Raw genomic sequence first — 13,621 nt, forward strand, 5'->3', positions numbered from 1 at the left:
TGCTCATATGCATGAGATAATTTTTTTTTTTTTTGCGAAATAAAAATAGAATGACGCTGATGTAGAACCGATTAAACGAATTAAATTACGCCATCGCACAACGTCGCCGCCGGGCGATACATTAAATCCGTGTAAAATGATATTTATTCGTGACAATCGAGTCACTGGCTTTATTTCGCCTGTTGTAAAAACTCTGTATTTTTAATATCACCGACAAGTGTACAATCGATATTTCAATTATACCAATAGATCGTGTTTCAATATCGCGGCGGATCTCGCCCATGTTGTACGACAACTCTCTCGTTACCAAGATTTCGTGAAGGCTGCGCGAAATTCTTTTGAGAAAATCGGCGGATGTTCTTCGAGGATTAATCGCCAGAACGGAAATCGTTTGACGCTAGCGCCAGCAACGTTGCAGCTGCAGCCGTTTCTGGTACGGTCTGCTTACCTCGACACGCCGGAAGGTTACGACCTAAGGCAAAGGGTTGGGTATAAACGCCGCGTTGTATGAGAGAGAAAGAGAGATATAGAGACAGAGGAAGAGAAACAAAGAGAGAAATAGCAGAAATGCAGAGATGCCCTCTTTTTCCCCCTCCCCGTCATCTGGGTGCCCGGTTAAACAGCTATCACCATCGTAGCTTCAGCTAAGCTATCTCTCGTCGGCGTGCTGCGTTTCCTGCGCCGCCTCCCCCTCCAAAAATTCATAATTCTGTATAATAAGGGCATGGCGGGCGTAACAACTGACGCAATCTGCAACCATCGAACTATACCCGACTTGGTTATACGCGCCTAATTTGCTGAATAAGCTTAATTGCCTTGCAAATGAGCTTCTTTCAGTCAAAGAGAAACGTCGTTGCTTTCTTTTACCTTCGTCCGTTGTATATCCGTGATTTTATCGAGAAATTTTCTGTTTTAATTACAACTATTCTCTCTTTTTCGTATATTTTATACGTTCTTAAGTCTTTATTGTAATCAAAAATAAAATTATCTTATTCTTCACATATTTCATGTATTTTTAAATGTCGAAAGATTTGAGAAGCAGAATGAATATCTAGACATCTAGAGGATCGATTAAACATGCTGCGAGCAATTATTCGATGTATAGTTGCGTGTCTAGTAATTCACGGCAGCATCGTGGAACATCATGCATATCCATTTCGACTTGCTTTACGTGTTAGTACCTATCATCCTAAATCAGTTTATTACGCATGTAGTCTGCGCAGGGTCATCAATCGTCGATTAATCAACCGGAAATGGTCGATTTAATGCGTTAACATTACGGCCGTGGATACGCGTTTCGCACGTATCAGTGTGGCGTTAATTAATGTAATATAGGCGTCCGTATTACCCCCGCGCTACGAGGATGCCATTTGGCGGCAGTTTTTCGACTAACTAAATCAATTTCGCGGGTAAAACGCTTTATCAGCGACAGAGTGAATGCTCCCTTCGTGGGAAATGCCGCCGGTCGGACATTGTCGTGTCTGTTTTACACGAAAAATACTCTCTTTTTAGAAGACCGGCGGGTAATCGCTTCGGATGTAATAAATCTACTCTCTACAGCAGGTTCGTTTTTCCCATTACATGCTTCGTCCCGCCCTCACTGTCAAATTTGTCCGATATAAAACGCAATTTATTCGCTACTTGTACACTAACAGAACAAGATAATCTTACATAATATATAAACAATTCCCGAGAATTTGTACGATTAATTATTTGAAAGAAACAAGACATTTTTAAATTTTTCAACGAATACAAGAGAGAATCATCTATTCAATCCGATTAGACAAATGTAACAAATGTCAATCGTATCTGAAACATGTTTTAATCTTTTTATATACGCGATATGGATTTTTTGTGCGTAAAATTTTGATAACCGACAAAATTTTAAAGCAATCTTATATTTTCCACGAATCATGAATAGCGATCATCGCCAATTCCTCGATTCTGTCATTACTCATGGCTTCCGGACGATTCTCGAGAGAAACTATTCGACGCTATCGTTCCTCGATGCGATGACGACGTCACTTCCTGGACAATCGATTTGCGCGCTTGCTCACGGGATGCAAATAATCTCGCGGCCACGCGCGTTATCAACAACCGCGAGTGGTGCGTCCGATAAGCAAGAAGTACTAGCCGGTCGGTGCATTTCATTTGCACGTTAATTAAAAATAAATTTCACCTAGACGCGCGCGCCGAGAGAGTGGAGGAAGAGTATATTGCACCCGATATCTCCTGACCGGTGTACGTACTCGTTGGGAAAATTCCAAGTGCCAGTAAGTACAAAATAATAGATGTGTTAAGCAATCGGTTTTTTTTTTTTTTTTTTTTTTTTTTATTGCGCGAAACATCGAATCTTTTTCTCTGCATCCATTTAATATTCTTTATTTTAATATCACTGTCAATTTACAACTCGATATTAAACGACGTTGTATTCTGTACTTAATCATGATAATTTACATATATTCCAGACAAAATTATATATATTAATATTCATATATTTTTTTGGCTGCCAAAAAAAGTTAGAATATGAGAAATCGCAGTATTTTTTAAACTTATAAACAACGGTAATATACGTAAAGATAATGAAACATTCCTCATCTCTATTATATAAATCAGTTCCTTGAATTGTCGTGACTAATATCCATTTGATCATATCCTATGTGTGTCACAGTGCTAAAAAGGCGAACTTACTTGCGGCATTTTATAACAATGATGTGTTCTGACAATAACATCCTGTTCTATCGACTTTAAGAAACTTTCGGTATACGAAGCTTTCCCCTTTTTTAATAAATTTATTTATTTTGTAAATTTATTTATTTAATAAATTTATTTATTTTGTATCGCACACATGAAATAAAAAAAAGATTTTTGCCACAAAAAGATTAATTAAAATGTTTATTTTTATCACAAGTTTATACACACACCACAGAAGCGATTTAACCTCGTGATATTTTAATCTGCGACCTATGAATGTTCTTCAACGCGAGAGAAGTTTATCGAGCATCGTGGAATGTTTAGAGACGATATGATATTTTTACACGAAACATACTTGTTATATCGGATAAAAGTTGGCCGACGGAGGAAGAAGTAATCATAAAAGATAACGCGGTGATCGAGTAACTGACTAATTAACCAACCCAACTCCCCGACAAACTATCCGATTAATACGTAGAAACTCGGATAAACTTTGTTACTGCGTGCAAGTTCCATAACAGCTGCGTTTATCAGCGAACTTGCAGACAGGCAGCGGTTTACATTCGTCTATTCCCTCAGCTAAGTATAAAACCGTAATTTATTCCGCTCAACGACGCGAGTTAAGTTTATTTCGCACTAGCAGGACGTATATATCAGCAACAATAGCGGCCGACTCGAACATGTACTCGCAATGTTTCAGCCATTAATTATGTGTGTCAAATATAAACTGTTCCATGCATCTTCTGTAATCGAAAATATATATTCTTCGTTTTCAGAAATTAGAAGCAATTTTATTCGTTTCATCCAATTCAAATTGACTAAAGATATACTCAAGTTTCAATAAACTATTTACAACATAGAAAATGATGTAAAAAGAATAAAAAAGGGACAGAAAATAAAAATTTACAAAATTCTTTTTCAAGTCGCAAAAAGGCGTAAAAAAATAATTATGTGTATAATAATTAATTTCTATGAATACGAATAATTTATACGCTTATGTATCTATTTGGGGGAAAAAAAAGGGAAAAAAAAGGAAAAAAAAAAGATTCTTTTATCGATAGATGCAACTAATCAGCAATATCGGAAATAAATTGTGTTTGTTCCGTTAATCTAAAAATATCTAGCCATCTTTAGGCGCCGTCTCATTGCAGTCTCATTGCAGTTTCATTGCATCCGCGAATAGAAGCGAAAGACGCGTGCCTCCGTCTTCGCGTCTCCGAACGATTTACGACGTTCTCGAGGTCGCGAGGAAACCGAACGGTGGACGGTGCAATGGTTTCATCGTTTCTCGGCGAGGCCGAGATGAAAGGAAGCGCGTGCTGCCGAAGGAGAGATAGCCGGAAAAATAAAATCATGATGTACGACGAAGCGCAGCAGCCGCGTGCCATTAATAGAGGCGCCAGTTTGCGATTCTGCTATCTCTTTCTCTCTTATTGGGATCTCTTTCTCTTACGTTGCGCCTTCTCCTTTACTTATACTATATCGATATAAAAATATTAATATCCATATCAATATAAAAAAATATAAATCTAGCCTTTATTTAATGGAATAAAAGTATCAACAGTGTTTTAAATAAAAATTATACAAACTTCATAATTATAAAATAATTGTTATATGTAATTCAAAATTAATTTCTCTGTAAAGAATAGAATATAAAAATTACATTACATATATAAAGAATAGACACTATCATCTCGGTCCACGATCATAATAATATATATATATGTGTGTGTAATCAATACGTACGTTGATTATGTATGATAATGACAAGAGACTGTCGATACTTTTGAAGTATCAGACGGAAAGTGTCGATGCTAAAGTATCGGAGTATCGGGGCGAGACTATTGAGATTGCTTCATTAATATTGAATATCGTTAGCATCTCCGTCCAATGCTGGCCTCCCGATATCGCCATTTTCATACGAATCGCGCTCTCTCTATGTCCCGAATTCGTCCGGTTGCTCTTATCAGTTAATTATCTTTCACCCGGATAACGACTAATTATGGACCGGAAACTAGAACGCGCTCCGAGCCTGACCGGAAGTGTCGCGCTTATTATCTGAAATTCGCCGCGACGTAGGCTTTTCAGGTACCTTTCGGGTGGAAAACGCAGATATATATATATATATATATATATATATATATATATATATGTAGAGAGAGAGAGGGGGGGGGGGGAGAGAGAGAAAGGGAGAGGTGGACGTCCGATACAGCCTCCGGCTGTGAGCAGACGTGTAAACGCACGGAGCATTCTCCCGCTTTGTTAGCTATCGGGTTTGATGCGGTCACGTACACACAGAGAAGTGGCGCAGATGTTGCGGAATTGTTCATCGATTGTTTTTACCCAGTTCCGCGTTTTACGGTGCGCCGATATTATTTATCGACCTGACGCGTCGTCCAAATTCTCTACGCGCTCCATTTCGTTCCCGCTTTTTTATTATCAATATTTCGTAATGATCCGTGCCCTCCCCCCTCCGCGCGCGCGCGCAAATATATTCTATTTCACGGCCGCGCGATATATAACTGTACGGGATAACAATCGTTACAAGCTGCAGAAAAATTGCCTCTAAAAAAAAATTGAATATCTTTAATTCCGGTTTTTTTTCAGGATGTCTGCAAAATGTTACTATGATAATGTATTTTTAGTTTTTCAATTAATTTCATTGATTTTTAAAAGGGGCAAAATTGCATAAAATCAAAGACTTTAAATAGATTTAAAAGCGCAGCGTATCGGAAAATTTGTAATCATCTAATTAAAGTGTAGCAAGAAATTTAAACGGTGTACGCTTAATAAATTAATATATATAAAATATGTAATATATAAAAAATATAGTTTATTAGAGGTAATAATACAATGGATTTCCGATTGAGCTTTTCAATTCATGTTTTTTTTTTCCGGAATTATATATCTTGATTATTAGTTTTTATATCGATCGTATAATATGAAATTTTTTTAAAAGAGTTTTAAAGAAGAATTTTTTTAGCTCTATTTCTCTCTCTTTCATGCAAAATAGAAATGTAATCGTATATTGATCTAAGCTTATCATAAAATAATTTTAAGAAAAGAACTAAATATATATATATATATATATATATATATATATATATATATTTAATTAAATTACTAATTAATATTTTTAGAAAAAATAGTATATAATAAAGTAAAAATAATTTCTTCCTTTATTCGATGTTTTACGATATAAGATATTTTACGATATTAAGGACACGCTATTAAATTCTTAAAAATAAAAACGATGTCATTTAGAAATGATATTTCGTTAAAAACAATCACTTTTATAAAATTATGTACGTCATTTGAGAACCCGATTTGTCAGTGATAAATTAGCAAGTCGATAAACGTAGATAGCAATGTAATTAGTAGTTGGTGAAATTACATGAAGTAAAGTGACCGATCGTCGTTGTTACTGCTCTTATTAATAACGTAGAGGTTCTAGGTGTTAGATAGATGCTTTGTCCGGCAATATACGGAATGATTAACGACAACTGTTGCGATGGCATTCGCATACGCGACTCTCGATGTGGTCGTCCTATTGTATCCTGATTAAAAGACTATCGTTTCCTCCCGGTCTCCAACACCACGCAGATAAGACTTCCGATGACGGACTATAAGAATAATCAAGTGAATATTTTTCGAGATACGCCTATTAATTGACGTCGTTAAAAAATTCCGTTCAATATTTCATATCTCAGAAATCTATTAGACTTCTGTCAACATATAATTAATTAGTAAATCTAAAAATAAATTAACATATACTATACATAACTAAAATCGCTTATATATACGAATTTTTACTGAATAATCATACTTTTTTTTTTTTTTTTTTTTTTTTTTTTTTTTTTTTTTAAATTTGCAACGTCATTCTCTGCGTTTCCACATGAAAAGTAAAGCGACATTGAGTTAATTTCACTTGTGAATTATACATCGCGAATACTTTCTCGACACGATTTCGCTCATTCTTCTATCATCGCTCTGATAAAAGTTTCGCTCTTGATTCGCAAGACGTTTGAAATGAGCGCGAGGAAAACGCGGAGACGGAAAGGAAGTATAGGACTGCGGTGCGCTTTTATTGACGCGAGTCTCCATAATTGAACCGACATAAGTACTCTTTTTATATCATCGTCGTGAAATGATGGAAGAGGATTACGTCGATCCCGCGGGAGAGGGAAGCCTGACATCGAGGCGGAGATGACGAAGGACAGTACCGTCACGATATACGAAAGAGACACTGGTATCCGGATAACGGAGAGGAAGAAACGAAAATGGAGACGCGGGAAGGTGGACGAGACGAACTTCCAGGTTTCTCTCGTCGACTCGTCTCGGAGCGAGCCGAGTCAGCAGGACGCTCTTCGCGCGTCGTCGTCCTTCTCCGTAACTTGGCACAAATATCTTTTCGTCTTCCTCCATTTCTTCTAGCTCTCTGCCTGCCCGGCATCGTAACGCTTCCTGCCACAGGCACGCTTATATAGCGGACGACGACGACGACGACGACGACAACGATGAATCGTGGAATCGCGGAAAAGTAGTTCTCATGTCGCTGCCCTCACCGACGACTCGCCGTTGCTTCGACTTAAGTGGTCTTACGGAATCCGAGTTACGAGAAGAGAAAGAAGACAAAAGTTTATTCGCCGAGTTGTATAAAAGCCGGGCAAGAAGTATTCGAGGATAATCGCGCGAGGAGGATCGAGCGGCCGTGGCCGTTATAAAAGATGAGGATCGGTATACGAAAAATTCGCTACGATATACACCACTCGAGCTATCGTGTTTGTTTTTCAGAATGAAACTGAAGCACGTTCCTCCCGAGTGTATCGAGAAAAACCGTACTCTTCGCAGTATCTTAATTTATTCAATACAAGATATTTCGTATTCAAGTGTGTACCGACGTTTTCAACTCTACATTTGTTTCCTCGAGTGAATTGCGCTAGCTAAAAATTAGATCGTAACAGTCACGAGGGCAAAAAAATATAATGTAATGTGTAAGTAAAAATATTAAAACTGTATTGATAAAATCTACAAGACATAAAGAAAGTCTAATAAAATAGATAGCTTTAAAAACACACGCTTCCCCCATTTTTTACTAAAATTATTTTAAAATATCTTCTCATAAACTTCTTTCTAATATTATAAAATTAGTTCAATTAGATCGACAAGAAAGCTTTAAAAATTCCTTTGTATCGACATAGCGTTTTAATTACGATCGTTGTTTCGTTGTACGAGTAATTTTGAAAGATGAAGAACTTCGAATGAGTCGAGTCGCAAATGACTATTAGTCAGAAGAATATGAGAACCTTCTGCTAAATCGAAATACGAGCGTGATGGAAGACAGAAGGTAAAGTCGCGGTCTGCGCCGTGAAGCGCGTCGAGCTGTAGTAATATTTTGTTTGAGGCTGGCCGAGTGCGCAACTGTACCGGCAGCTCTCTCGGTTGTCTTTCTCACCGGAAATTAAAATCCTTTTTGTCGACGAATACACCGCGAAGATTCACCGCTTTTTTCGCGTATTTTTAGAAGACCTCCAGCACGGCCAGTTCTCGGCAATAGTTGGCTGCCCGAAAGGCGCATTCATATCGAATCGCTCGAACGACGCTCAGACTAATTTAGTGGCTGACGTTCCTTATCATGGCATTGTTATTTTTTTTTCTCCGATCTCTAAATCATTTATAATCGATGGGGTTCGTTGCGAAAGTTAACGCGACAAAGAAATCGCGCTCGTAATAAGGAAGTCTGCCAAAGCCAGAATCGAAACATTGCTTTTACAAAAAAATGTGAATATAAAAAGAAATACACATATTGTTTAAAATATTTTAATTAATAATATTTATATTTCGATATCAATCTTGTATTTTCTTAGGCAAACATTCTTCCGCGCACGTACGCGTTCTTCTATGACAAGTATCTGGAAATTTGTATGCTACTATAACGTGTGTGTGGAAGGAAAAGATAGACCGCTGCATTTCATGACAGCAAGATACATATTTGAAATTCAATTCACCGAACTAACGTGAAACTTTCATTTTCACGTTTCCAACTTCAGTGTATTCTGATTTAATTCTCAATAATAGAACTGATACACGACAGTTTTATGCACTCCTGTCGATATTCAATAATCGACAAATAATTTTTTTATTATCATTTTTATTTCATATAAATAGAATGCTTCACATAAGCAGCTATTTCACGCGCGATTTTTCACATGTCTTGCGTTTTTTTTTTGCTGTTACATCTCATTTTAAATTTCAATCCGCGGAAATATATTTGAGAGATATTTACGTAGATTACGAGATATTACAAGATAAATGTTTCAAGACATTTTCAAAATATCGTCTTGTGTATGTTGGAATACGTGCTTTCTCGAAGGCTCTGTCCGATTGATCGTTGTTTCGTTTGTATCTGTCAATCCGGATAATTAATAATTGGCACCATTCGCACGTATTGGTAATTGTGTTGGATTTGGTTGCCTGACATTACAGGAATAGCAACATGCATTTGAACTTGGCAGGTCGATATAGAACGTGGCACACAGAAAATCGGTCAATACTCGATGTGCTGAACGTAATTAGAGAAAATCATCTATAAACAACGGTTTTATAAGTAGGAAAATAATTAAAAAGTATTTTTTACGTATAAATGTAAATTCACAAAAATTTCTAATTAATTTGCTTCAATGAGCTTGATAAATTAATGCCAATTATAATGAAACTTATGTTATTCGTTCTCCTTCTGATCGTAACTCTTGAATTTTTGTACGAGCTATGTATCTCTCTCTTTAATTAATATCTCTCTGCAAATGGCTCTTGAAGGTTTTGATATTCGCGGAGTACAATCGATAAACATATAGAATGCAATCGAATTACGTAATATATTCAAACGGATGTATAACGTACGACTCCCGAAAGACCATCTTGGATATCGGGCATCGGGTTATTAAGCCAACTACCAACCGGAGTTATTGTCACACAAAGTAACCGCGATCCAATTATTTACGCGCGAAAGATCGATCTCTATCATCGGTTGCCACAGTTACGCTCTCCCTTTCTCTCTCTCTCTCTCCCTCTCGCGCGCGCGCTCTCTCTCTTCTTACGCCTCTCGTTTGCCTCTCATCGCACACACAACATACGCGATCCTCAAGCATTAACCCGCGCCCCGACCTAATCCTGACCTGCTATCGGTTGCTTAGGAAACTAACAGCAATGGTTTCCATCGACGCAATGGCGCTTGATGGATTTCAGTCCCGTCAGCATCGCGGTGATAAACCACCGGTTGACCTGCACGCAGCCAATGCAAGGAGATTAAAGGGTGATTATATTATAACTTAGTTATCTTAATTATATAATCGATCGCCCGAGTAGTAAACCGAAGTAGCCTTATTGAAGAAATTTGCCGAATTGACTATAGGAAATACCTTTAGTACCATCTCTCTCTCTCTCTCAATGCTATAATTTATTATAGCATTTATTCTTAAACTCGATTGAAAAATGTAGATTTTTATTAAAGAGAATATTTGTTTTTCTATTTTGCTATGCTTGATAATATCATCAATTTCTAGCAGATTTTTCAATTTAAAAAAATAATCGAGCTGCAATTCTTTCTTTAAATCCATAAAAAGATAAATATTTTCAATCTCTATGTAGATAAATAATAAAAAATAGATACTTAATATTATTTTTTAGGGACAACTTTTAAATTAGACAAAAATTCTTCAATCTTCTTCTGGAAAAAAAAATTTGTTTTTTCAGATTGTAATTAAATTGTACTACATGTGTGCGTGTAAATAAAATTAATATTATATTTTAATATTATCGTTAAACACTTGACTCTGCCGTAATCTCTTTCGCATTTAATCCTCGCTACCACGCCTCTTTTTATCCATCCCTCATAATGCCGACTGATGCCGACAGTAATCAGCATTAGCTGATCTTTTCCTAACTACGATGCTATTGATTCCCTGTCGTTCTTTCTGCCTCGTATCGGAGTAACGAACGAACCGCGGTGTCAGTGGTTAATCGTACAAATCGTAATGCAGAGTCCATGAGGAGTCTCTTTACACAGAAAAGACTCGTGTAATCAGACAACCTAACGGAGGATGGATGCACGATGCGCCCATATATCGGCTGCGCCCTCTTAGCGTTATACAAAGCAAATGCAGATCAAAGAGCCCATTCATCGTCCGTCCGCAGCTACATTCGCGCACGACGTTGTATCACATGGCCACATAGCAACCCCGACATCAGCGTTATTACTTCATCCCCTAGCGTAAAGTAATTCGTTTTCGCGGGCTGAAACTTTCGTGCTACACCGTCACATACGTGCGATACCGTAAAATCGAGTTAGATCGCATCGACAGACGCAACTTTGCATCAGAGGTAGGTTTTAAAACCACCCAGTATATCAAAGAAGCTAGGATCTCTTTTTTAAATCAAAATTTCCGGCGAGTCTTTTAAGTAAAATCAAGATTCATTCATACATCTGATTTCAAAAAAAAGGAGAGAAAGATAGATTAATATATATTGTAATACATATATAAAGTGTTGAAAAAAAAATCATTTAATGTTAAACGTAAAAGGCAGTAAGTCAATCATGATGCTAATATACAAAAATGTTCATATCTCAGAAACGGTTGAGCTTCCGACCTATGTTTACTAAGATCTTTTTACTTACAACAGTACGGTGTGTCCTATCTACCATATAGATATTGAATGTTTTTTTTTTTTTTTTTTTTTTTAACATTCTGTATATATAAACTATGTAGCTATCAACAAATTATTATTTCTCTCTCCCTAATGATCGTCGCGTAAAGTTACTCCTGTGAGTGCAATCTAATCCCATCTTACGATAATACATTCGCTTCATCGTGTATTGTAACCTGTGGTGATCGGTTACATTCTCTCGCAGGTTACATCGATACATGCGTAGCCGCGAGCTCTATAATGCGATTAAGCGGGATTAATATCTGGCACGCGAATGATCGAACGGCGAGAGCGAATATAATGCCGTTACGGTATCGCCGTTGCATCCAAGGACGCAGACGGATGGAGGTGCGTTCTGTGGATGGGAAAATTGGATATTCCGCGGGATACGCGCGGAAACTTTGCTTTTCACAAAACTGATATCCTAATGCTTCGTTAGCGAACGGCGGTGTCGACGATTCGCAGCGATACGCTCTTTCTCTCTCATTCTTTCTGTCTTGCTCTCTCTCTCTCTCTCTCTCTCTCTCTCGCACGCGTGCGGCGAGCAGAAAATTATTACCTCGATAGATTAACTCGATATCTCTATAAAACGGTGCGAATATTACCGTGCGCGTTGCCGACGGGCGCGGGGACGCGGATATATCGTTCAGGGCTTAATACACAGAGTTTTGAGATTAACGTTATTACACCGGGACTCTCTGTTTCATCCGCGTAGCGCGAGCACTAGTTCGTTGCCGAGAGCGATTTTTCGAAATATCTGCGCGACCGTGTCCAGCGTAAATGGATTTGAATGGTGTTTGTGAAACGTGCGCAGAATTTGACTTGTGCTTATTAAAATATTGCTACGAGTATAAATGGTTTAGGATCTTGTTAGTGTAATCAGTTGCAAAGAGCAGGCAAATCTCGTGTAAGTCTCTCGCGATAATCGGATATACATCTGATAATCGTGCTCATATTATATCGGGTAATAATTTATCGTATTGTATATCGTTTTTATATATTTAAATATTGTTAAAAATAAATAATTCTGATTAGATGTAATATTCTCTATCGAGATTACAAAGATATTCAAAACTTAAAGCGAGCAGACTTTGGTTATTTTTCTTAAGCTAAACGTACAACTAAAAGAAATAGGAATATATCGATATTCCTACTTCTTTTAATTACGCGCGTATTTAAATCAGTATCAAACTCAGCATATGCAAATATATTCTTACTATATTTGCCGAAAAATATACGTGTAGTAGTATGGATAATTATATCTTATATAGTATTGCAGCACTTATTAGATTATGTAGAACAATTTGGAACAGTAATGCAGAAATATCTGCACTTCGATTCCAGTTTCTTTATTTTTAACTGGAATAATAAAGCGAAATAGATATCCGGCGTAATTATGAATTTTAAATACGATAAACGCACATGAGAAAAAAATTTCATTTAGGATATCTCGGTGTCAGCTTGGTACAAAACCGTCGAGAATATATCGGGTTTTTTTTTTTTTTTGCAACGCAGCGTCACTTCGCTCCTCCTCTCTCTTAATTAATTCCAGAAATCGATTGGAGTAATTTAAAATCTAGCGTGATTAGACCTCCGGAACGTAATAATGTGGAAGTACTCGTAGTAGTACAAATCGCTTCTCGACAAGCCGATATCGCATGACTCGCCGCCGCCGGCGCCAAAGTAGGTCGTCGCGTTTCTGGCAGATAGGATCTTTTTGAGTGATAGACAGACGCAAGGTGGAATATCGACCGACCGCGCACACTAACGTCAGAGAACGAAGAAGAAAAGGAATTGACGTTCGGAAGGGCAGAATTCTAGAGGGCGACTCGGAAGCAGCGGCGCGCTCTGGCCGCACGGATCGATCTTTCCCCCATGGAAAAAACGCCCCTCGTATGCTCGCCTCGAACATGATTTTTGATCGCGCGTGTCATTAAAGAAAGAGTCCTGCTCATCACATTCATTTTAATTGAATAATATAAAACATTTCCGTAAAATGAGATCGGATTAATTATATGCCATCTCTCGCCTTCACTCTGGAATGATGGCAAATCAAAACAAGAGCCGATATTTCAATTACGCGACTCATATTTCAATAAGAGATTGCGAGGATGGATTTAAAATTTTTCCTGCACATTTTTCAGACATTTATTTTTTTAACTAGTAACGGTAAACATTCACGCCAAAGCATCGTGATTTAGCGCAAACACTTTTGTTTCGCGAT

General features: G+C 37.4%; 1 protein-coding gene across 4 annotated transcripts in view; it reads right to left on the reverse strand.

The window, feature by feature from the left end:
• Positions 1-13,621, reverse strand: part of Ten-m (teneurin transmembrane protein Ten-m) — a 525,552-nt gene that overhangs the window by 113,448 nt on the left and 398,483 nt on the right. The window lies entirely within an intron of this gene.

This window comes from Polyergus mexicanus, unplaced genomic scaffold, assembly GCF_030449975.1.
Source record: "Polyergus mexicanus isolate NDT 795.1 unplaced genomic scaffold, iyPolMexi1.0 SCAF_12, whole genome shotgun sequence".
Classification (NCBI taxonomy): Eukaryota; Metazoa; Arthropoda; class Insecta; order Hymenoptera; family Formicidae; genus Polyergus; species Polyergus mexicanus.